Source organism: Monodelphis domestica, chromosome 1 (assembly GCF_027887165.1).
Source record: "Monodelphis domestica isolate mMonDom1 chromosome 1, mMonDom1.pri, whole genome shotgun sequence".
Lineage (NCBI taxonomy): Eukaryota > Metazoa > Chordata > Mammalia > Didelphimorphia > Didelphidae > Monodelphis > Monodelphis domestica.
Genome location: NC_077227.1, coordinates 625,402,950 through 625,429,716, shown reverse-complemented (window position 1 = coordinate 625,429,716; position 26,767 = coordinate 625,402,950). Strand labels below are relative to the sequence as shown.

Below are 26,767 nucleotides of genomic sequence, written 5' to 3'. Positions count from 1 at the left end.
ACCAACCACGCTAAAATAAAATTGAATGTTGATGCACTCTAGAGAGAAAATCTGTAAAAAATGTCCTGAACTTCCCAGGTAACTTTCTCCCTAACCTAGACTCACCATGCTTCCTTCCCAAGGCTGACCTAGAGATTGCTCTCTCCCCAAGGCCCTCCAACTGCCATCACCATCCCAGGCAGTAATGATGGCTTTGTTCTGCAACTCACCAATGCATCTACTAATGTACTTATTCCAAACCTCCTTCAATGCAAAGATGAGTAGATTTTTGGTTGCCAAAGGGGAGAAATGAAAGAATACGGATACAGGACAAGGAAGGGAAAAGAGTGCTCTCCAAGGGAGGGAAAGTAAAAAATTAAAAGACAAGGAGATTGTGAGGGGTGCCTAGAAACTTGTAGTTGTGGAACAAGGCAGACCAGAGGAGGCAAGATGGCAGGGAAAGCAGAGAGCACTTCTTCCCCTACTAGTCTGGCCCTTCATTATACCACAGTTTCATGAAAGATGAACAAACTGCTGAGAAGCACAGCATATGGCATATAAAGTAACGATGCATCTTCACAATATATTGGTGAACTAAAATTAAATTTAACTCCATAAGCATTTATTAAATGCTATTCTCTACAAAGTATTGTATTAGAAAGGGTCAGGAATTGGTTCCTACACTTGCCATTGAGGATATGTTCATTTCATTCTGCTCAGGAGAAATCTGAGGAAGTACCAACCCTCTGTTCAATTAGGACCAGAACCCAGGTCCATGCCCCAGGCCTTTAACAGGAGTTAAATTCCAAGTTTAGAGTGACTCAATCTTCACCTAAAGATAAGACTTACTACTGCAGAAAAATGAGTCACTTATTATTTGGGGGCTATGTTGCATTGTCTACACTCCCTCTGGGAAACGGAATAAAGGAGTTGTATCTTCCCTAAAACTCTTGATTTCTGAGCAGTCAATGTAGTCCAAGAAGGCGGTCTGGGCGCAAGGGAACCTGTGGTGGTCCAACTGAGTGGTAGATATCTTTGTATATACTGTTTGTTGCTTTTATCCTTCTCACAGAGAAAGAAACAAGGCTGCCTGTGTGAGTTAACTGGCACAGATGAGGAAACTCTCTCTACCATGGCAAGTGGTGGCACCTTCCTTAACATTTATGATCTTAGAGAATGGGTTAGTACACTAAGAAGCATTTGTCCCACATCACATCCTCAACTCGACTGCCTTCCCTTGGCTTCCTGTAAGTCTCCACTAAAATCCCAACTTCTACAGAAAGCCTATCTTATCCCCTCTTAATTCTATTATTTTCTTTTTATCCTCTATTATTATACCTTGTTTGACCACATTTGTTTGCTTCTTGTCTACTCCAATACATTGTGAGCTCCAGGAGGGCAAAAATTGTCTTTTGCCTCTTTTTTTAAAAGAGGCATTTTTAGCAAATGCCTTTCACATAGTAGGCACTTAATAAAGGCTTTTTGATTGATTTGTTGAGGTTACTGTCCATCTGTTCCCTGTATATCTTTTATGTATATCCTATCTACTTGGTGCCTCTCCCCCAGAATAGGAGTTCCTTTGAAGATAAGGATTTTTTTTGTACCTTCCCTTGTTTCCTCATAGCTGACAGCAGTGCCTAGGACACAGTAAGTGCTCTTAAGAAGTGGCTTGTTGATTGACTCACTGCTCTTTTAAAATCCAAAGGATATTGAGTGTGTACTTCCACAGCATGCTGACTCCTAAAGAATCCATACATATAACTGCAGACATCAGCAACCACCACCTGACAAAACAAGCAGTTGTCTTTTTTATCAAACGCTTGACTGCAGAATCCTAATTCTGGTCAACTGGATTACTTAGCATCTCATTTTATCCTCAAAACAACCTTGTGAGGTAAGTATGACTATTAATCCCCATTTTATAGGTGGGAAAAGTAAGGCCTGGGAAGTTCAAGTGACTTGCCCAGGGTCACACAACTAGTAAGTGTCTGAGACAAGATTTGGACCCAAGTCGTCTTGACTGTAAGTCCAGTACTTTTGATACATCATCTAACAATATTCTTTACTATAATATTTAATATTTCAAAAGTGGCAAATTAATGGAGGTCTGAAAAAAATGTCTAAAGCCAATAGAACCAAACTGATCATTTGAAAATGTGTTTAAAGTCTTGGTGCTTTTTCTCAGAGCTCAAGACTTGACAGAAATCTAGTTATATCAATGGAATTCTCCTAGATGAACCCAGAAAGCATTGGCATAACCTTAGTCTTGGTTTTAGTGATTTGCAGATTTATAGGATAGAGGAAGAAAGAGGTCTTTGAATTAACTGGATTATGAAACATTTTATGAGGATTTTTCAACTAGCCATATGATACCAGATACTATTAACAATAAGCTTTTTAAAAATTTCCTCAAAAATATCCAATAATTAATACTGAAGGATTTCTAAATTATATACATATATATGCATTCATACATATATAGTACATTATATATAGTAGCATAGTATATATTCATATATAGAGAGAGAAAGAGAGAGACAGAGACAGACAGACAGACACACACACACACAGAGACAGAGACAGAGACAGAGAGAGATTGGTCTACTTAGAAAACCATTGCCAAATATTTTGCAGGGAGATACATGACTGGCCTGATTTAAAATATGATAAACTATTACCCATTTTATTTAACTAGTCCAAATGAAGTAATAAAATGTACTTATTTAAATGCTACAGTGTAGATAATATAACATAGTGATACCAAGATTCAGGAGTGCATATAAAATGTCAAAATTAATAGCACAATTTTTATAATCAACATTATATGCAATTATTACTCAGAACAGACCTCATTTACATTACAGATATTGATGTGTCCTGAATTTCTCTATGATAAAGTGAATCCATTAGGATAATCTATAGCCTTCTTACATCGAATAGCCACTAAGGAGTTCAAGCTATAATTTAAATAAGGCAAAACACAATGTAAGCATGAATTGATACATAGGAAAAATGTGAAAGAGTAAAATTGTTCATCAAAACGGCTTATTTTAGACAGTTTATGACAACATGCAAACCTTTATGCTTCAAACATCTGGCATTCATCTAAATAACTGATGTTGCCATAGATTATAATCTGTGGTCAGTTAGAAAAGGAAATTGAACTGTGCAATTTCATTAGTATCAGAAACTACCAGGAAAGGAAGCTTCCTCAAATGAGATATTATTTGTAAAGCATTTAGCTTAGTGCCCTGGTACACGGGGGGAGCTTTATAAAAGCTCATTCCCTTTCCTTCCCTTCCCTCCATCCAATACAAATATGTGCCTTCTCTGCAACCCATAAGTGTACATAAATATGTGGAGTACTGAAAAGTTAAATTATTTGCTGGGGCCGTTCAGCCAGAATATGTGAAAAGTGGAATTTGCAACCAGGTCTTCTGGGCTTCAAGGGCAACTATCTATCTGTGATCTATCTAGCAGTCTCTCCATGTTACTGTATGTAAAACAAATTTAAGCATCAACAAATAACAAAATAAAAACAACATACATGCTAATACCTAAAATCCATATGGAGTCATTTATGGCATCTCTTAATGGATCGATGATACAAACCAGCAAACAAATCAAGTGTAATCAGTAATTCTGGAAGAATCAGCTGCTAGATTTCTAAGCCAGTTGCTGCCCTCATACTCATCCTCCTCCCCTGGGAGGGATCAAATATTACTGGCAGTGATGATCACTCCATGAACTCTTAGTGATTCTGAAACTCCACTCTTGATATTTCCTCTGCTATCTCCCAGGCACTGATCTCCAGTTTTGATGCAATGAACAATGGTCCTTGCCCACAAAAAGGGGTCGTGGCAGGATTGCTTAAGATTATGAGAAGTTCATGGAGAATTATTTGACAGTGGAAATAATTATACTACAATAAGGAGATCTGGAGTTTAGACTAAGCTTTGAAGCTGACTAGGCATGTGATTTTAGGAGTGTCACTTATTGTCTTGGGGTCAGCACCCTCAAATTAAAAATGAGGAGACAGTCTTACTATTATTTCTGTTCTTTCCATCCCTGACATTTTGTAATTCTATTTCCCTAACTTCCCTTGCATTATTCCTTTGGTTTCAAAATTGTCTTTTTAAAAAATTCTTAATGGGGGTAGGAGTAGATCCAGGACTGAGCCACTCACATCTTTTTATCAATGATTTTGTATTTGCTTTAACAGTGAGATAGCTGATATAGTGGAAAGAATGCTAGAGGTCGCGTCAGTAGACGGGTTTAAATCCTGTTCCTATAATTTTTGTAGGACCTTGAGTGAATCACTTAACCTTTCTAGCAGAGCTATGAATAAAATAAAAAGTGCTAGAACTGCTAGTTCTTTGACTATTATTGCATAACCAGAAAGTTATGGAATGCTACTTTGTTAAATCAAAGATTTGATGTAATGTTAAGTATTCTTCTCTCAGTCCTATTTCACCAAGAGTGATGGAAAACTTTGTCCTCTAATTTCTTTCTAATAGATCAGACTTTGTGATATGGATAACCCAATTCAACATGGGCTGATAATAGTTATAATAATAAATAGAGCAAAAATAAGAGCAATTGACGTTTATGAAAGATTTTACATTTTACAAAATGCTTTACATATATATCTAGGTTTTCAATTAAGCCTGGGAAATTTTGAGAACCACAACTTTGCATCAGCATTTTCTCTTAACAAATTAGGAATCACACTACTCTCCTTTAACACAATAGCCCACAAAACTCCATAGGCTTGGCTGAAGACTTGATTACATGTGCATTATTTAATTTGAGCTTCAGAACAATCCCAAGAGGTAAGTACTAAACCCATTTTACAGATGAGGTAATGGAGATTCAACCACTTAGGATAGGATGAGGAATTCCAAAGCATATGAATGAAGGCCCCTATTTCATCACTTAAGTGATCCTTTCCTGTCACACACTAGCAAAAGAGATGGAAAGCTGCCAGTTCACAAATGACTTATCATTTGTTTATATGGATATATGATTTGTGAGTTTGGGTTTTAAAAGATTGCTTGATTGCAAAAATGAATAATATGGAAATAAGTATAAGTGATAATAAGATTTGTATAACCCAGTGGAAGTGTTTATTGGATCTGGGAAGGGGAAGCGCAGAGGGAAGGGAAAGAAAATGAAATATATAAACGTGGAAAAATATTTAAAAAATTAAAAATTAAAAAAAACCTGCCAGGTCTATCTCTACCAGCTCTATCATCTCAGGCACTGGTTTTGATTTTGTTTACTGAACTGAATTTGATAATAGGCTATTAATAGCTTTTGGTGTGAATTCTTTATTTTTAATTTCTAAACAAGATTCTTTTCATTTTCTTAGAGAAACCATTTCATAGACTATAAAGAGCAAAACCCAAACCTGAAATGACAAAAGAACCCAGTAATAATATACAGATCATATATCATTTATTTCCTCTGCTTTCCAACAGAGATGCCCTATCTTTTGACAATAAGCTGGTAAATGATTAAAACTTGGCTTTCCAAAAAGAAAATATCCATATACTACACATTTAAGTTTCATCTTCATTATTCACATTTTCTTCACAATTTTCTTAAATCTAGACAATCAACAAAATAATAAATTAATCTCTGATTTGTAGCATTGTGTGAATACTTCTCACACTGAAAAATTAAACCATTGGCTCTCAACAGTCAGTTAAATCTGGCTCCAGACTACTCATAAATGCCTCAACATGTACCCAGGATCTAAGATCTGAGCTGCAATAAAATCATGCCCATGACTTCATATAACACTTTGTAGTGGTTTGGCTTCAGCGTCTATCACTGCTGCCATGCAGACCTGCAGCTGTCTAATCTGCCCTGTTTTATTTGCTGAAATGAATTCAAGGACTTTGTCAAATCTTAATTTGAAGTATCACCTATAATTCACCCTTTCCAGCTATTTCTCAATCTCTTACAGAGAGAGTCTTACAGAAGAGCTAGTCAGAGATGTTTATTCATCTGGTACCTATAAAAGAGAGTGTTGGGAGAAACTGTGGTCCTGAGTGGCTCCACTCATCCTACCTAATCAGAGGAGCAGATCCATCATTTCCTGATATGCCTAAATTCTATGATTTAAACTTATTAACATCTACAAGGGACCTCCCCCCCCCAATCAGATTTGACACACCATTGCAAAAATGAAATTAAAACAAAACAGAGCCCCACATCATCTTTTAAATGCCTCGGTGCCTTTCAATATCACTACATTTCAATGTTCTCTGAGAGACTGAAAATTTCTCAGATTCTCCTGAAGCTAGAAACCATGGGAAAACTGAGGGGGCTCTGTTTTCAACTGGAAATTTATTCCACTGCTTACAATCATTTCCCAATCACTCCGCTGACTGGTCCGCTTGGCTCAAGCTTCATGGAAGGCCAGATGTCCCATCTGGGAAAAACTATCTCCCATAATTATTCTTTTGCATAACATTCAGCTGATAGGAATTTTTACCTGCATTTTGGGTGCTTAGGGCATCCTGTTTTGGAATAAGACTAAATAACAACCTAAGGAACAAGATTGTGGCACCCAATCTCAATCACCAAAGGCCACAATTTCTATAGAAAAATATTTTAATCTCATTTTTAAAAAATTACTCTAAAACAGGTAATGAGGTGATATGGTCATGGTAAAGAAAATGTTAGTTTCTACTTCCCCTTGCTTTCTTTCTTCTTAAGTAAAATAAGATTTTGATGAGCTGCTTTGCAATAGACCATAACGGTAATAATAACAATTCTCATTCATCTCCCTCTCAATCACTTACTGAAAACATAGTATTCTAAGGTTTTTTAAGAAATGGAATTCTTCAATAGAAAAGCTGCACACTATCTTTATTTTCAGAGAATTCTCCTTGTTCTTCAGTCCTTCTATAGTTTAGCAAGTGAGAGAAATTAATAGAAACTATTTTTTTCTATTATAGAGGATAAGTGAGGAAAGTGAAGAAGTGGGGAAGTCCAAAGTGCCTTTAAATATGTAAACACTCTGAGAGAAAGAACCCTAACACAGAATAGTTTAGGAGGAGTTTCTAAATAACCAAATGCATCTCTCAGGATGGAAATGAGAAAGGGAGAGGAAGAAAGAAAGGAGAAGAGAGGCGCATCTAGAGGAAGTGGGACATGATGGGACAAGAATAAGGTACAGGAGAGGTCGGAGGTCCCCCAAAGGCGTACGTATGAGCCATAATGTCCCCGTTGCTTCACGGGTATTATCAGTTCATGTTTGGGCTCCCATGTCAAACAGATAGATCCCAAAATCATGTTTGACATGCTCTCTAGGAAAATCTAAGATTGCATCACATAATAAATGTAGCATTCTACTAGAAGCAAGATCCAAGTTGAATCAAATGGAACCATGTAATAGAAAATGGAATAAAAGTTGTCCTCTGAATATAACTTTCAGAATGGATCCATCAAATAATCAATGGTGTGTCAGATGTCAAGAATTGAAACAAGAGAAGACAATGAGATATGCCTACAGGCAAAGCAAAGCCTTCATCTAAATGCCCCAGGATTTCTGTTGAAGAGATCACTGATGGAGAGTTGGAAGTAAACTTGGTGGCCTAAGAATCTCATTTTCCAACTAAGCATACCGAGGCCTAGAGACATTAAGATCTAAAATAAATCCTACCCCAAACAGCCTCTGGTCTTAGTGTAGCTGTGAAGGAGTTAATGTGGTCTTCACAAGAAATAAACATCCCTAAACCAACTGGGAAGAGGAAGAGGAAGAGACTATGGGATGCTGGTGGTGGAAGGGAAAGACCAAGCAAAGCCAATGTATGGGTATGTTTGTGTTGTGGCTGGGGGAGGTGGGGATGAGGAGTGGGAGCCATGGGTACCATGCTGTAGCCAAAATGGAAAGTCATGTTTTGGTCTCCTTCAGTCCTGTCTGACACCTTGTGACCCTATTTTGGGTTTTCTTGGCACAGATGCTGGAGTGGTTTGCCATTTCCTTCTCCAGCTCATTTTATAGATGATGAAACTGAAGCAAAATGGATTAAATGAGTTGCTCGGGGTCATACAGATAGTCAGTGTCTGAGGCCAGTTTTGAACTCACAAAAATAAGTCTTCCTGATTATAGGCCCAACACTCTATACACTGAACCTACTAGCTGCCCTTGCCAGTTATAGAGAAAGTTATTTATTTCTCTGGAATTATCTACATCTGATGATCTGAATAGGAGAAAGCAAAACCTGTGCTTGGAGGAAAGATCAGAAAGTGAGGAGGCCTGATACAATTTCTCCTTATTAGGGATGAGGCAATAAATAAAAACTGAGAGGTACCACAGAGAAAACTTTGGGAAGTCAAGTTCCTAAATAGAAACCAGCAGAGAAACTCATCTGAAAAAAAAAGGAGAAATGAGTAGGAAGACCAGAAAAGTCAATAATATATAATAAAAAAGTTATTCAACAGAAAATAAATAAAAAGTTCTCAACTGAAAAGAAAGCAAAACAAAAAAAAATTTATAGGGTCTCCTAAAGTAATGTTGATGGGGCAACATTAAGAAACTCTAAAATGGTACCAAAGAGAAATTAAATAACTCAAAGAGTAAGTATGTAAATACAATTAGGGTGGAAATTAGTGCTCTCAAAGAATTGATTAGGACAAATAATGGAGTTGGTCATTTAAAATACAATACAACTAATTTCCCCAAGACAGGAATGGTACTAAAGGGCAGTTATAAAACTAAAAAATAAACAGCTGGGAAGAAAACTGACTAACTTGCCTTAAAAAATACACCAAACCTTGCTGCACTGGAAGATCATGTAAATTTTCAATAAATCATAGCAGATAACCTTAAGGATAAAATATATGTCTATATTTGAAGATCCTAAGAATCTTATAGAAATATGATCATGTAGCCTAGTGGCTAGAAGTACTGAAACCAGTGGTATGGCTCGATAAAATCTATAGATCATCAATGGAGAGAAACCCCAAACTTTAATCGTGGCAGCATGTAGTCATTTAACTTCAGAATTTCAATGAAAAAGAGCGAATATTGCCAGCATTCAACAGAAAATCTTTCAGCAATCAAGCAAAATCAATTTAAGAAGCCCCAATTTTTTAAAGAAAATTACTGAGGCACAGCTAGGTGGGTCAGTGGATTGAGAACCAGGGCTAGAAAAGGGAAGTTCTGGGTTATCTTGGGTAAGTCACTTGACCCCCATTACCTAGCCCTTACTGTTCTTCTGTCTTGGAACCAATACATGGTATTGATTATCAGACAGAAGGTAAGAGGTTAAAAAAATGACTCCTTTTCTATAAGAAAACAAGAAATCCTAATCTTACCTTATCTCCATACTTGAAATGCTCTCTCTCCTCACTTTTAAATCTTAGAATCCTTGGTTTTCTTCAAAAATCTTCTCAAATGCCACCTCATTTATGAGACCTTTTCTAATTCCCTTTCTGACCCGCAGCTGCTTAGCACCTTCCTCTGTAAGGTGATCTTGAATCCATTTTATATGAATCTTTAGTATACTTTATGTGAACACTTTTTCCACTTCTCCCTTCATTAGAATGTAAACTCTAGGGTAGGGATTGTTTTTGTTTGTTATTTGTATTCCTGGAGAGAAACACAGTTCTGGTCACCTGGTAAGCACTTAAAATAAATGTTTGCTGAGTGACTGCTTTCAAAAAGCAAAGGAGCTATTCAACCAACAGTAACCTCTTGCAAAGAGAAACAAACAGAAAGGAAAAGCTTCATCCACAGGGTTAAGATTCTAAAAGAATTCAGTACTTAGCCTCCCATCCAACCACACACTTCTAATATAAAAAACAAAGAAAGATCTCCAAGTGTGGTAAACAGGAAAACTTACCTGGGTGGCCCTGGACAAGTCAATTAACTTCTATTTCCCTCAGTTTCTTCATCTACAAAAATGAGACTAATGCCTCAGTTTCTTTTTTTTTAAACCCTTACCTTCTGTCTTGGAGTCAATACTGGATATTGGCTCCAGGGCAGAAGAGTGGTAAGGGCTAGGCAATGGGGGTCAAGTGACTTGCCCAGGGTCACACAGCTGGGAAGTGTCTGAGGCCAGATTTGATTCAGTTTCTTAATCTGTAAGTGGGATAATAATAGCATATACTACTCAGAGATTTTTGAAGATGAAAATGAGATATTTGTATGATGCTTTGTAAAACTTTAAGCCCTTCAGAAATGCTAATTATTATTATTATTATTATAACAATATATGAATCCAAGTCTTATCATAATAGAACTAGACAAGACTACTATTTTTAAACATTGTCATCTTCAAAGGGCAAAAATAGAAGAAAGAGGTTGTTGAGTAGAAAAAAGATTTAAGGGTTAATGATTTAAGGGAGATTTTTTTTAATTAAGAGACAGGAAAAAAGAATTGAATAAGAAATTAAAGAACAAAAATGTATTTCCTTATAAAGGAATCATTTTTGGAAGTTGGGGAAAGAGAGGAAAGTGCAGTGTTAGTACTCATAGAGCAAACACTTAAGAAAGGTGTAGGGAATTGACTGATGGAAAAAAAAATTCAACATTTATTTCCATCAAACTTAGTACCTAGAAGAAGAAGGGAAGAAGTTCTTTTAATTGCCTGGGAGGACGAGTCTAGTGTTAAAACACTGGATAAGAACAATTAATAAGAAACTAAGTGGTTAAAATCTGGGATTTCATAAAGAAGCCCCCATTTATTCTCTGATACATCTATGGGGAGGATAAAGAATATTGAAACCCAGCAGTGAAAAAAAACCACAATCAGGCCATTCTCCTAAAGTGGCACTTTGAAAAGCATTAGACAGCAGCAAATTATTCAGTGTTCATCCTTACCATAAATCACCAAGCCTCAATAAGAATGAATGAACACTGACGTAGAGGAAGGTTAAAGTTATGCTCCTGAGATTGGCAAATATTTTTCCTAAAGCGCAAGGAAGAGAAGCTACAGAAAGCTGTCTGTGTTCCCATCTCTGACTCCAGGAGTCTTCAACTATCACACAGACATGACCTTATTAGAAAGGACGCTAACAGAGGTTTCCTTCCCACACACCCACATGTTACTATAAATCTAGTCTCAGCAAGGAATCCAGCAGACAGATGGCCCATTTAATACCAGGTGCCAAAGAGAAGCCATCCCTCAAATGCAAAAGACAAATGAAGAGTGAAATTCCATCATTTTACTTTCATAGTGTTCTCTGTTTCAAAGGTTATCCATAAAACCAAATCAGATCCACGAGTTAATAAAAATAGCCATCCCCAATTACGCTCATTCACTTACTTTTCCTCACTAATGATGGGCAAGCTGCAGCTCAGATTCTGCCTGATGAAAATTAGTTGGAATTGTTTTCATCTTCAATAAAAGCATTTAAACAGCCCATAAATAAAATGCATTCTGATTGCTCGGGAGGAGGGAGAGCACAAATCATTCTCTGAGCTAAGATATTGTAGGTGAACATGAATAGCCACCCTCTTTTTTTTTTAAACAGATATTGTACCTCACAAGGAAAATTTAAGGACCAGCTCCTCACTGTTGCTGGCCAAAAGCCATTAAAAACCTATCGCCTTTAAGAAAGGCCAGCCTCCCAACTATGTGAGGATGGGTGACTGAAATAAATGGCTACCTCTTAGAGCCTCTTCTTTATGGGGGGCGGGACTCAGACACTTTCTTCCTATATGGTTGGAAGGTCAAACCTTCTCCCAAAAAGTCTGACTCTATTTACTAGTTCAAAACAAAGGGGGAAGAGGCAGATCCTGCCTGAGAGGCCGAGGACTACTATTATGTATGTATATAAACTGAGATATTGAGGAGGGGGGGTCCTGACTTTCTCAGGTGGTTAACTCAGTCTCAGAGCCTATCTACATTGTGGAGCATTTAGTAATTAAGTGTCCAGAGACCGTGAAAAGGGGGATCATTCTCAAGTAAATTACCCCTACCCCCAGAAACATGCAAAAAATACGAAGTCCTGCTAAATAGGTAAGTTTGGCCAAGTGATGAAGAATGGTGCTGGGTCAGTAGTCAGGAAGACCCAAGTTCATATCTAGACACTAAAAACATTTAACTGTGACCCTGGGCAATTAAATTAACCTCTGCCTCCCTCGGTTTCCTTTTCTCTAAAATGGGAGCAATAATAGTTCATATATCACAGAGGTGTGAAGATTAAATGCAGGCAGGCAGGCAGGCAGGCAGGTGGGAGGGAAGGAAGGAAGGAGGGAGGGAGGGAGGGAAGGAAGGAAGGAGGGAGGGAGGGAGAGAGGGAGGAAAGAAGGAAGGAAGGAAGGAAGGAAGGAAGGAAGGAAGGAAGGAAGGAAGGAAGGAAGGAAGGAAGGAAGGAAGGAAGGAAGGAAGGAAGGAAGGAAGGAAGGAAAAGAGAGAGAGGGAGAGAGGGAGGGAGGGAGAGAGAGAGAGATTAAAATTAAATGAGATTTGTTAAGCACTTATCACAATGCCTGACACATAGAGACAATAAATACTTAACTGTTTCTCCTTATTTCCTAGTAAGCCTCTAGCAGAGAAGGATATAATTTGTATAATGAACATGGGGGCAACTGTGTGATGCCATAGAAAGCTCATTGGGCCATAGTCAGGAAACATTTAGTTCAAATCCAGCCTCAGACATTTAGCTGTGGGTCCCCAGGAAAGTCACTTTAAATCCTGTTTGCTTCCGTTTCCTCATGTGTAAAATGAGATGTAGAAGGAAATGCAAATCACTCCAAGATCTTTGCCAAGAAAAATGTCAAATGGGGTCACAAAGAGTCAGACAAGACTGAAATGTTCAAACAATAAAGTAACAAGAAGAAAAGAACACTAAAAGGCTACCTAGTTCCTCCTGAATTAGATATTCATAGCATGGCTTTACATTCTCCAGTTTGATTTGAATTAGTGGAGAAATGATACCCACCCACATTCAAAGGTAAGTAGCAAGCAAGAACTAGGTAATCAGGGTTAAGGGCCACACAGCTAGGAAGTATCTGAGGCCAAATTTGAACCCAGGTCCTCCTGACTGCAAGTCTAGCACTCCATACACTATGTTACCTAGTTGTTCTTCCCTGAGCCATCTCTGAAGTTAATGAGAGGGTCAGAGTAAAACCCCTGGGGGGATTAATCCACTTAGTTTTGGAATTGGGAACAAGTTCTCCTGACCAGTGAACACAAATTCACACCCGCTATAGTCAGCCCCAGTCATATTTCTTATCCTGCTTTTCACTCCATACAGCTCTCTTTGCCATCTCCCCCAGCATAACTCCCTTACTCCTAGTACTCTTTCCACTTCTTACTCTTCAAAGTACAACCAGACCAATGCTGTATTGAGAAGGGTATTTCAGATCCCCTATGATCTGGATCATCCTCCCAATAATTTCTACATATGTATGTGTTTTCCCCTTTTTGAATGAATTTATTTTTTAATGTTTTATTTCCCCAATTACAAGTAATAATTTTCAACATATTTTCTAAAATTATAAAATTCGGTGTTTTCCTCCTTCCCCTGCCTTCCTGTTCATAGAGATGGTAAACAATTTGATCTGGGTTATACATATATGATCATGCAAAACATATATCCTTATTCATCTTTGTTGTGAGTGAATACGCACATAAAACCCCAAACCACCAAATAAAAACACAAGTAAACATAAGTGAAAAATAGTATGCTCCAACAGCTAGAGGGATTAGCATTTTTTATCAAAAGTAGCCAAATCTTTCACAGTTGATCATCATATAATATTGCTGTTATTTTATATAATATTCTGCTGGTTCTGTTTGTTTCGCTCTGCATCAGTTTATGGAGGTCTTCCTAGTTTTTTTTGTGAAGTCATCCTGTTCATCATTTCTTATAGCACAATAGTATTTCATCACCATCATATACTACAATTTGTTCAGCCATTACCCATTCGGTGGATATCCCCTCAATTCCCAATTCTTTGCCACTGTAAAAAAGAGCTGCTAGAAATATTTTTGTATAAATAGGTCCTTTTCCCTTTGATTTCTATTCTTGAAATACTCTTTAAGGGTTACTTTTCCCTTGTATATACTATTTTCCTCTATCAGAATGTGAGCTTCTGGAAGATGGGGCTATTTTACTGTGATGTTGAATTCTCACTACTTAAAAAATAATAAATGCTAAATAATTGTGTTTTCATTCATTCATCCTTTAACTTTTGTGGTACTAATTTATTATGTCTCAAGTTTGCTATCATAATCAAAGTCTTAAAATGTTGGATCGACTTCCCTTGTTACTTTTAACATTTTTTATCAGCTAACATGATATCAAAATGCAATTTTTAATTTTTCAAGTATGTTGTCCTAAATATAAAAAAACACTCATTGTACAAAGGTTGTGTAAAATGACTTGCTCCCAATCATTTCATATTCAGAATTAACGAATTTGATGAGAAGGAACTTGATTTTTGTTCATTTAACCCAAATTGAGAATGATTAGTTTCATACTAACAAAGAAGAATCATGCTATGGCTAATGTTTCCCTTCTTGAAAGCTAGAAGAGAACCTTTTTTGAAAGACACACGATCCAATATCTTAGTATTCCCAATAAGTTTTTCTAACTACTACTTTTTAAAGCCATATCTTCCGTCTTAAAATCAATATTGTGTAGAAGGTGACACGGGCTAGGCCATGGCAGCAGGGGTAGGGATATGAGGGCAAGTGGCTTGTCTAGGGTCACACAGCGAAGAAGTGTCTGAGAACAGATTTGACCTCTCATCTTTAAGTGTGACCCTCAATCCCCTGAGCCACGTAGCTGCCAACTACTATTAATATTTAACAAATTAAGAGCAGATAAACTAAAAGCACTACTAAAAGTTTTGCTTTGCTCACCATCTGAGCAGGAGGAAGTGAAAAAGTCAAGAAAAAAAGAGACACTGGGAAAGGTATATGTTTGTTTTGCCTTTATTTCCCTGTCATGTCTCTTTCCAAGAAACTGCTGACAAGAGAATCTGTGATAGAATGTAGCCTTCTTATTAATTAGATAATAAATCTCTGTAAATTAAAGCCTTCGCCAGACCTAACAGATCAGTCCTAAATGAAAAAAGTATCTATGGACAGTCCTGTGACTTTGATTTCTTAATTTCTGCACTTCCAACAGGTGGACAGAAAAGTATTCATCTTGTACTCTAAGCCAGTATTTGTTGTAGTAGTTTTCCAATACACATGTCATTTCAAGTCTCTAATCAATGCTCATTACTTCAAAAACCTAAAAAGGAACTTACAAACCAAAATAAAAGTTCATGCCTTATAAACCTTTTCAACCATAAGGCCTTTACAAGCAAGTCTCCTTAGTCTTATGACATAGAAACTTCAACTATTACTAACAAATACTCAGATAAAAAAGCATTAGAGATACCCAGATATAAATCTTTTAATTTAAAATCAACTTTCAAATTACAATGAAGCATAAATTTGTATTTAATAAGGAGTCAGCTAAAAACAGATAAATTCTGTTTTATATCACAGCTATAGAGATAAATAGGATTGAATGAAAATAAAAACAGAAGATAAAAATGGAGGGGGGGCAGAGAATAGAACAGAGAATGACAGGAAAAAAAGGAAATCATTTCCCAGACTTAAAGGGGAAAAAAGGAAGAGAAACAGGGAAGGAAAAGAAGAAGAAAGAGTAAGAATAAGAGAGAGAGAGAGAGAAAGAGAGAGAGAGAAGGGAAAGAAAGAGGGAGAGATAAGATGAGAGAGAGGCAGAGAGGAAGAAATGAGGGGAGGGAGGGAGAGGAAAGAAAGGAGAAAAGGAGAAGAGAGAGGAGAGAGAGAGGAAAGAGAGAGGGAGATATAGAAAAATGAGGGAGGGAGTGAGAGAGAAAGAGAGAGAGAAGGAAAAGAGAGAGGGAGAGATGAGAGAGAGAGACATAGAGGAAGAAATGAGGGGAGGGAGAGGAAAGAAAGGAGAAAAGGAAAAGAGAGAGTGAGAGGAGAGAGAGAGAGGAAAGAGAGAGGGAGATATAGAAAAATGAGGGAGAGAGAGAGAGAGAGAGAGAGAGAGAGAGAGAGAGAGAGAGAGAGAGAGAGAGAGATTGAGAGAGAGAGAGAGAGAGAGAGAGAGAGAGAGAGAGAGAGAGAGAGAGAGAGAGAGAGAGAGAGAGATCTACACAGGGAAGTTAATGCTATTTCTCCAATTTGGAATATTTTCCCCCATTCCATCTACACTCCTCCATTGATTCTGCCTATTAACATATTGTTTATTCTTAAAAGCTTACCACTTTCTAGAGAATACTTTTCTTGATCATTCAAGCCAGACCCTCTAAAAATGCTACTCCACTTTTCATCTGAATTTCTCATGTGAATATTTTGCCACTGTATACTACAGATATCTGTGTATTACTCTCCAGCCCCCAGCCCTATCACTGGTGGGACTGTTGTGTTCACTTTTACTAGTCAAAAGACTAAACAAAGACTTTTAGTGAAATAGCATAGCATTAAAATAACATTACTGCTAGTTAATCTGAAGCTTATTCACACCCAAACATTCTCTAGGAATGTGGGTATTCACAAGAATCAAGGTTGGGGCATGCATAAATGGGGAACACATCTAGCCAGGAAACTCTTCAGAAGGGACAAATATGTCAGGAATATACATAAGCAAGACATACTCATCGGGCTGCTTTAGGCTTCAGATATCCCAGAGCTACCACTGTATACTGGTAATATTGTTGCACCCCACTCTCCTTTGGAGCTGCTCACCATTGAGCACTGTATCTCTGACATTCTTTGCTTATATCAGTTCTCAAGCTATGCTCAGGGTCATCTAATATTCTGTTCATCACCCACTGAGCTATGCTGTGATTAGGAAACCACTCACTTTCAGGGAAGTTCTGCAACTCTTTTAGCCAAGTTTTTCAGTCATCACCATTATAGTACTAAAGATAGTGCCATGATTAGTACCTCCTATGGGGAAAGGTTATATTTCAGTCTCCCCCTGGGCTTCAGCTCTGGTTTACAGGTGAAAGAGTATCTTCAGCATTACCCAACAATATTCTGTGGAAATACCTGGGGAACTACAATTCTTTCAGCCAATAAATATGAACCACTTCCACCTCATTCAAGCTGCAACAGAGAAGGTAGTTTAAACTCTTCTTTTATTTACTATCTCCCATGTCTTCATATTCAAGTCTCATTTAACTTGTAGTAAGGAACTCATTTTAAAAATCCTTTGTTTTTTATCACAGTCCTTTGGTTGGGGTGAGTATATGTTCCTAAGTATCTGTTCCTCAGATATAAAAAGCTGCTAAGTGAAAATGAGGAAGGAGGAATTTCCTCCCACTATCATGCTCTTTCGATGCTATTCAAAAGCACCATAACTGAGAGATCTTCAAATGCTCCAATTCTTTAAGCTTTATATGCTAGACTCTGATTGTTTTTCTGGATTGTCCTGGGTATAGGAAAGGTGAGAATTATTTTCTGAGCTGGTAGCTAAAATGATGAAAGCACCCATTTCAAGGGCCAGGTCTATCCCCACATTCCTGTTGGCAGTTTTCTTCCCTCCTCACCTCCTAAATAAACTCTTAAATAAACAGAAATTAAGTTACTTTTCTATGACATATATATATGCATATATATATATATATAATGCTCATATAGTTACCATCAAGTCTTAGTTATTTTAACATTTAATTATATATTGGGGTAAAAATGGATATTGGAAGTTTTTATTTAGTTTAATTTTTCTTTTTTCCCTTTTTAAAAGAACTTTAGATCAATTTTCTACAATTAAAACTTCAAGCTTCATTCTATAATGAATATATAGTACAGTCAAACCTAATTAACATGGATATTGTTCAAGAGGCTAATTTGTCTAAATGGAACTCTACTTTGAGCAAACAAATTACATCCTGCTTAACAGAAACAATGAAACATGATTTTAGCTAAGAAGGACCTGATGATGAGGCTTTATTTTTTTTCCATCTTTTAATAAAGGGAGAAATGTCAAATCAATAAAAACTAATTAACAACTCTGATTTCAATTCAGATTCAGGGTGACAAAACCCTTCTGCTATTCTGTATGAGCATAGACTTTATACTTTTAAGTTCTACATCAATGTCTCATCATAGAGTAGCAGTGACCTCAACTTCTCAAGGCTATGCCAATGATGTGCACACTATTGTGGAAGGTTTTTACTAAACTGTCGAGATTTTGAGTAGGGTCATGATGACAGAATGCATCTGGTACAATGACCAGTCTAGACAATTCTAATCAGATCTAATACATCTGATGGGTAGAGCATTATTAAATACATATTAATTATGTATTAAAATTATTAAATTAAATTAAATTAAAATTACATATTAATAATCTGATAACCTGGATTTATTTAGTTGTTTAGTTAATTCATCCTCTATTTTTATAAACTGTCAAGGCATTGCCATTGATATGTAAGGTATTTGCCCAACTCCTAATGGACATTTGAATTTTTAAAATATTTTATGTTTTCCCTAGTTATATTTAAAAACTATTTTAACATTTAAAAAAATTTAGTTCTAAATTTTCTCCTTTCTTCTCTACTCTTCTTTCTCTCTCCATAAGATAGTAAATAATCTGATATAGGTTTTTTCACATGTACAATCATGTGAAACTTTTTTTTTCATATTAGTCATTCTGTGGGAAAAAACTTGAACAAAAAAATGAAATGAAATATAGTGTTTCAGTCTGCATTCAGACTCTACCAATTCCTTCTCTGGAGGAAAATGGCATTTTCCATGATAAGTCCTTGGGAATTGTTTTGGAACACTGCATTAATGAGAACAGCTAAGTCATTAATAATTGTTCATCTTATATTACTGTTACTGTGTACAATGTTTTCCTGGTTCTGCTCAGTTCACATTGCACCAGTTCATGTAGGTCATTCCAGGTTTTTCTGAAATCATCCTGCTCATCATTTCTTATTACAATTGTATTCCATTACAACCATGTACCACAATTTGCTCAGCCTTTCCCAATTAATGGATGTCCTCTCAATTTCCAATTCTTTGCCACCACAAGAAGAAGTGCTATAAACACTTTGGTATGTATAGGTCTTTTCCTCCTTTTTTGACTTATTCAGGAGACAAGCCTGTTAGTGGTATTGCTGGTACCAAAGGTATGCAGAGTTTTAAAGCCCTTTGGGAATAGTTCCAAATTGCTCTCCAGAATGGTTGGATCGGTTCATAATTCCACCAAGAGTGAATTAGTGTCATACCCCCTCCAACATTTATTATTTTCCTTTTTCAGCACATTAACCAATCTGATAGGTGTGAGTGTGCAGAATGAAACATACAATTTTTTTATAAATGCATTTAAGAAGTACTTTCTAAGTGCAGTGCCAGATACTCTGCTAAGGATTAGAAATGGAAATATAGGAAGACAGTCTTTCTCTTAAAGGAATTTGCCCTCTAATGAGGGAATACATCTCATGAAAGGAAGCTTAAAGCAGCTGCATGCTATACTATCCTTGGAGGGTCCAGCGCATACCTGGCCTGGGTGTATTTTTTAAATGGAGGTTCTAGCAGAAGCCATCCAATCAGAGGCTGAGGCAGCAGAGGTAGAGGGCACTTTTAAAATGGGAAATTCTAAAGATGGTCAGGATAAAGAGCTGGAGTATGGTACAAGAGGTCCAGAGCACAGCCTGGAGGGTGAGTGGCACATAATAAGAGCTTAATAAATGCTTGTGGATTGGAATAACTATCTCTCAGTTTAAGGCTGGCCACTGTCACCCACTGGGTGACAAGCATGGAGCTCACCCAGGGAAGTTCAACCAAGAGGATAAGACACTTGAAGTTCAGTTGATTAAACTGGGAATGATTAGCCTAGAGAAGCCTTGGGTAGAATAGGGTGGTTCTCATAAAGTATATGAAGAGCAGTCAAGGAGAAGGATTGTATTGGTTCTGTTTGGCCACAGATTGCAGAAATAGAAGTAATGTGTGAAAGCTGCAAAAAGGCAATCAAGTTCAATGGAATAAAACTTTCTAATAACCAAAACTGACTCAAACTAATCGAATTGATTAGAAAAAGTGGTCTCTCCTCTTTCCTCCCTCCCCCATTAAAAAACCAATTAAAGTTGTTTTTTTGTGTTTGTTGTTGCTGTTTTTAAGAGGATGTTGGAGATAGAATCCTTTGGGGAGGTGCAAAATGAATGATTACAGATGGAGGCTAAGATCTCATCAGCTCCATGTTACTGTAGACATAGTATCATAAATTACCCTGTGTAAGCCATGGGATACTTTTACTTCTCCAGCACTCACCAGCTAGGGTTATTGTGAGGAAAGTACCTTGTAAACAAACCATGAGGGTTCTATGTAAATGTGAGTTAGTATTATTTGCTACAATATTTCCCTGAATTCCCCTTCTTCCTCAATATCACATTGTCTATTGTGCAACAACAGATTGGTATAACTCAAAGCCTGTTAATAATTTTTAGAAATCATACTTAGATGTTATCACTAACCACACAGAAAAACATTCCAACATCCAACTGTTTCCATTGTTTCCACATCTCCAGTCTACTCCCTAGGCTACCATCTAATTAGCAAACACAAAATAGGCTCCCAGAAACCTGCCATAGCAATCTGAGGTTCTCTCATTAGCTACCTTCTTCCTCAACATCTCTCTTTTCATTAGCATATATTAAGGGAGATGGGGAGGGATGAGAAGCAAATGCCTGTTTTTCATGAAGGTAAGAATTGTATTTCTCCCTGAAGCCTGGAAAGAATTCAATTTGAGATATCTCCCCATCCCCCCACTCCTCCCTGGAACATTATATTTTCAATACTGAAGCCTGGAACTGTTTGTATGTTAAAGGTTCAGCTAGCAAGCTCCTTTTCCTGAAAATTTTCCTCAAACCATTTATCTATTAACTAATGTATTAACACATTTCATTTGTAACTGTCATCAGGCATACAATCAACATGTGATTATTTTGTTTTTAATTTCTTGGAGCCTCACATTCTCCCTGACAGCATATGAGATCATCTGTCATGTTCAAGTGTAATCATATGCCAATGAGTACAAAGGGGGGATAAAGGAGAAAAAATGATGCAAGATCAAGGCAGGACACAAAGATCCTTTGTTTTTCATTTTGACAAAAGGCTTTTTTTTTTTGGTAAGCAATTTGTGAATGTAGATTTTACAGCATGTAAGGATGTGGACATTCATTCAAATTTTTTATTACTAGAGGACAATCTAGCTCCAACCTGCCACTCCATGCTTATTCCACATTATTCCAAATCATAATGTCTCCATTCTAGCCAAACTGGATTCATTCCCGATTCAGAAATTCCACATCCATCTCCTATCTCCAGCAGTGAGGCAGCAAAAGAGAGAGTGGTGCATTAGAGGTCAAGAAGCCCTAACTTCAAATTCTGCTGCCAATACAGAGATGACTTAACATCCCTGAACTTGAGGTTCCTCATTTGTAAAACAAAGGAGCTCTCTTATAGGACCTTTGAGCAGGCTTGTCCCCAAAGCCTATAATGAACTCCCTCTTTTTCTGATGTTTATAAATTGTTTATTTTATTTTTAAATATTTTGGTTTTTTTACTCATCTACAGGCAAAAAAAGGAATTTTTTATTCTTTTTTTTTTAAGTTTGAGACAAATTCTCACTCTCCCTCCACTCCCTGCCTCCTGTGACAGCAAGCAATATGATATAGATTTTATGAGATAGTGCATAATATCTTTCCACATTAGTCATTTTACAAAAGAGAACCTGAATGAAAGAAAAGTTAAGAAATAGACTGAAATATAGCATGTCTTGGTGTGCATTCAGACTCATCATTTCTTTCTCTGGAGGCAGATGGCATTTTTCATCATGAGTCCTTGAGGATTTTCTTGCATCACTGTATGTTATAAATAGCTAAGTCATTCATAAATGGTCATCCTATAAAATTGTTGTCACTGCATATAATGTTCTTGTTCTGCTCATGTTACTTTGCATTAGTTCGTGCAGATCTTTCCAGGTTTTTCCTAAGTCACCCTTCTTATCATTTCATATAACACAGTAGTATTCCACTGTAATTGTACACCACAACAATGGCCATCCCTCAGTTTCCAATTGTTTGTCACCACAAAAAGCACCGATACATACATATATAGATAGATAGATAGATAGATAGATAGATAGATAGATAGATAGATAGATAGATAGATAAAGATATAGATATTACAAACAGGACATTTTCCCTTTTAAAAAATCTCTTTGGGATAAAAACATAGCAGCAGTACTGCTGGGTCAAAGGGTATGCACAATTTTAAAGCCCTTTTGGTATAGTTCCAAATTGTTTTCCAGAATGACTGGATCAGTTCACAACTCTTACCAGCAGGGCATTAGTGTCCCATTTTCCCCATGTCCCCTCCAGAATTTATTATCTTCCTTTTCTGTCATATTAACTAATCTGATAGGTGTGATTTGGCATCTCAGTGTTGTTTTAACTTTGCATTTCTCTAATCAAGAGCAATTTCAAGCATTTAACAGGGTTATATATAGACTTGATTTCTTCATCTGAAAATTGCCTATTCATATCCTTTGACCATTGAATTTCTTTCTGAACCTCCTATGTTTTATAATCCCTGACTTTTTTTTAAGGCTGAGACTCAAGTGCCATCTCTTATGAGGATCTTTTCCTGAATCTTGAAACCTGTATTGCTCTCCTCTTCCTTATAACAGCACTCATACACTCACTCATCTGTTTACTGATTGTATTTTCTTTTCCCGTCCTCCTATGAAATAAAAGTGCCTCATCAGTAGGAACTTTCTCAGTACCACCTTTTTCTACTAGGTAGGTGCTTAATAAAGGCTTGTTGAGTTGGATCTGTGTAAGCTAGTGTTCCTTCTTAATCAAAATGAGTTTGGAATGCCTTGGGCTATACCAGGCTATATTAATTGGATAGTAAGTCTGTAGTCAATTCTCTGATAGACAGGAAAGTATAAATCTTTATCCTTCAAAGTACAGATCAAGCCTTGATTACTTCAGCCTACACCGACTTTCTTCATCTCTAAATTCGCAAAGCATGTTGATTTGCCCAGGCATATAATTCAGCATTTCTCATATGCTGTTTTTCCATTCTCTTTCATTCCACACATCAATGTTTTCTCTAGATTGTAAGTAAAGAGACTGTCTCCCATTTCTTCTATGGATTTCTCAGGATCGAACGGACAGACTACCTGGGTATCACAGGTAGACGGGCATTCAAGGTAAAGTATTTCTTGTTCTTGGGTCTTTTCAGTCTTTGTCTGACTCTTCATGACCCTATTTGGAATTTCTTGGCAAAGACACTGAAGTGGTTTGTCATTTCCTTCTCCAGCTCATTTTATAGATGAAGAAACTGATTCAAATAAGGTTTAATGTCTTACCCAATTAATAAGTGTCTAAGGCAAATTTGAACTGATGAGTCTTCCTGATTTCAAGCCTGATACTCTATTCACTGTACCATCTATCTACCCCAAAGATACTTGCTCAGGATTAGAGATTCCTTTTAGGAACAGGCACATTAAAAGTTTACTTGAAAGAAATAAAAGAAATCATTGTTGTTTATTGTTTAAAAACGGGCACTTGGGAAGGGTGATGCAACAGAACAGTGGCATATGTCTTAGACCCAAAAAAGAAATAAAGCATTAGTTGAAATTTATATACAGCATTAAGGTTTATTAAATGTCTTACTAACATTATTTTATTTTATCCCAGAAAATGTCCTGGGGAAAGGGTACTATTGCTGCCATTTTGAAAACTGAGTAAACTGAGGCTCAGAAACATTTAGCAACCTAGGTAGGTAATTATCAGTAGCAGGATTAAAACTCAAATCTCCCCTGATTGACTCAATGTCCAGTTGTTTTTTTCTATGAGATATCAAGCTTTCTCTCATGATTGTGTTAAAGAAAAAAATGACAAAGTTAAGAGATGTCTGCAGAGACCACATATATTGGAGAATTTAAGCAAAGTTTGGAAGCTGCAGTGAGCCAGTATCAACAGACAGCCTAAACCAAAAGGTACCTGCAATCACCAGAGATTCTGAGGTTTGGGAAGATGTACCTGAGAGAGAGGACCTCCCTGGCTCTCGACACACTTAAGACCATCTAATTAATATAATGTGTTCTATCCTAGGACAGTCCATACCCATAATGCAAAGGGAACATTAGGTTACTCAGATCCAAACCAACAAGCATTTCTCAATACCTACTATGTGCATACCCAATAGAGAAAGGGGGCAGAAGCAACCAAAGTCTGTCTTCAGAGCATCAAAGATACTTTCTCTTCTTTGAGGCCAAACTTCCAACATTCTCATTTCACAACTTTCAGGTTCAAATCTTTTGTTGTTCCCAAGTACTCCAAGATGAACTTCTACACTTGTTAGACAACTTGAAACTTCTTCTTCAATGATTAACTTACTTCCACGCCATCATTCCCTCCCCACAGAAGTCATTCTCAAACGCTAGTCATCATTGTTCCAATCCTGCTCTTGGTCTCCCATTGTCCATTTATTCATTCCTTTCTGGAACCCAATTCCTTCAATATGTGAAGCAAAAACTCCTCCCCTCTCCCCCTGTGCTCTCTGGAATTCAGACTCAAGAGGTAACCAACTTATTTTCATCTGAAACCTTTTTCTTTACTGTTCTTTCTATCTTTTTGTACTCACTGATATCTGGCTCCTTCTGGTGACAAAGCTTTCTTGGCTCCCCTTTCTGGCCTGCTTCACTCCCCCATCCCTTCCCAGACAGGGGGTCATAGCGAGCCTGGAACACATCTTGCTCCCCACTGCCACTTCCAGACTCTCCTTCTCATACATGGCTCTATCCTAGAAACTCTCTTCTCCCTTTATACTACCTCACTTGGTGACCTCATCAGATCCCATAGATGGAATTACTGTCTTTATGATGATGTTTTTCAAATGTACTTCTCCTGCCCTAACTCTCCGGCTGACTTCCAATCTCAAGTCTCCAATTGTCTTTGAAATATCTTCCAATTGGATGTCCAGCGGGCACCTAAAACTTGCGTCCCAAATTGAACTTGATATCTTTCTCCCTAAACTGTTCCTTGTTAATTTTCCTGTTAACGTTGAAGGCAACACCATACTCCTAATCCCTCAGGCTCACAACCTCAGCATCACTCTGAAGCCTCCACCATCTCCCCCACCCCATATTCTGTGGCCCAAACCAGTGGATTTCACCTTTCTCTCCTCAGATATGTTCACCTCCCTGCTGCAGATTCTCATCACTGCATGTGTAGACTAGTGCAAAGTCTTCTTATAAGCTTGACTATTTAAAAATCTCTCCCCTATCCAAACCATTCTCCATTCAAATTGATTTTCCTCAAGTAGGACCAATCATAAAACACACACAAGCCATCATCAGTGCACACACACAGTCAATAAACTCCAGGACTCCCAGGATCAAATACAAAATCCTCTATTTGATGTTCAAAGCCCTCCCTCCTCACCCCCTACCATATACTTTTCTAGTCTTCTTACACCTTACTCCATGCCAGTGACACTGGCCTCCTTGCTGCTCCACACACAAAAAGACTTCATCTCTAGGTTCCAGGATTTTCTCTGGCTCTTCTCTATGCCTGAAATGATCTTCTTCCTTTCTCCATCTACGAGGATCCTTCAAGTCCAACTAAAATCTCAGCTACTACAAGAAGCTCCACCTCAGCAACACACAGAAATATCTCATACCTTTGGTCTTGCCATAACGCACACATGCATCACTCATGCTCATAAACCCACCCTCTCTGCTTTAAAAAAATTGAGGCTATAAACCAAGAAATCTCTGATTGATCTATCTGACTCAATTCTCTCTCCATTCGACTCTCTCCTCGACTTGGCTATCATACTTCTCCCTAAAGTACAAGTTTAACCATATCACTCCCCTTTCAATCAACTGATCCAAGATCAAATTTAAGATTCTCCTCTTATCTTTAAAAGCTTTCAAAACTAACCCCTTTCTAGTGATAAACGTTAGAGGGGATGTGGCAAAATTGGGACTCTAATTACACTGCTGGTAGAGTTGATCCAACCATTCTGGAGGGCAATTCGGAAATATGCCCAAAGGGTTTTAAATGACTGCTATACCACTGCTGGGTTTGTACCCCAAAGAGATAATAAGGGAAAAAAACTTGTACAAAAATATTTATAGTCTCACTTTTTGTGGTGGCAAAAAATTGGAAAATGAGGGGGTGTCCATCGATTGGGGAATGGCTGAACAAATTGTGGTATCTGTTGGTGATGGAGTATCATTGTGCTGAAAAGAATGATGAACTGGATGAATTCCATTGGAACTGGAAAGACCTCCAAGAATTGATGCAGAGTGAAAGGAGCAGAACCAGAGACTGACACATTGCAACATAATCAATGTAACTGACTTTGCTACTAGCAGCAATGCAATTACGCAGGGCAATCCCAAGGGACCAACGAGAAAGACTGCTAGCCACATACAGAGAAAGAACTGTGGGAGCAGAAATGCAGAAGAAAAACATGATCATGTGATTCGATGAGGATATGATTGGGGATGTTGACTTTAAATGATCACTCGATTACAAGTATTAATAATATGGAAATAGGTCTGAAACAATGATACATATATAACCCAGTGGAATTGCTTGTCAGATCAGGGAGGAGGGAGGGAAGAGGGGAGGGAAAGAACATGAATCATGGAAAAGTATTCAAATAAATAAATAAAAAAAAAACTACCCCCTTCCTACCTTACCAATCTTCTTCCTCAAACACACTACACCCCTCTTATTCTACTATCCAGTGACATTGGTCTCCTTGCACTAGACACTTTATATCTTTATATACTG

At 37.4% G+C, this 26,767-nt stretch overlaps 1 protein-coding gene across 4 annotated transcripts in view; it reads right to left on the bottom strand.

Moving 5' to 3' along the window:
- The window catches only part of PAK5 (p21 (RAC1) activated kinase 5), a 320,486-nt gene that overhangs the window by 213,023 nt on the left and 80,696 nt on the right, over positions 1-26,767 (bottom strand). For 2 of the 4 annotated variants that reach the window (XM_007476699.2, XM_056813890.1), the window contains exon 1: positions 24,606-25,328. The exons of the other annotated variants lie outside the window; for them this stretch is intronic. The gene's annotated coding sequence lies outside the window, so the exon portion shown is untranslated. Of the gene's footprint in view, positions 1-24,605; positions 25,329-26,767 lie in introns of those variants that run through there. 4 annotated transcript variants of the gene reach the window in all.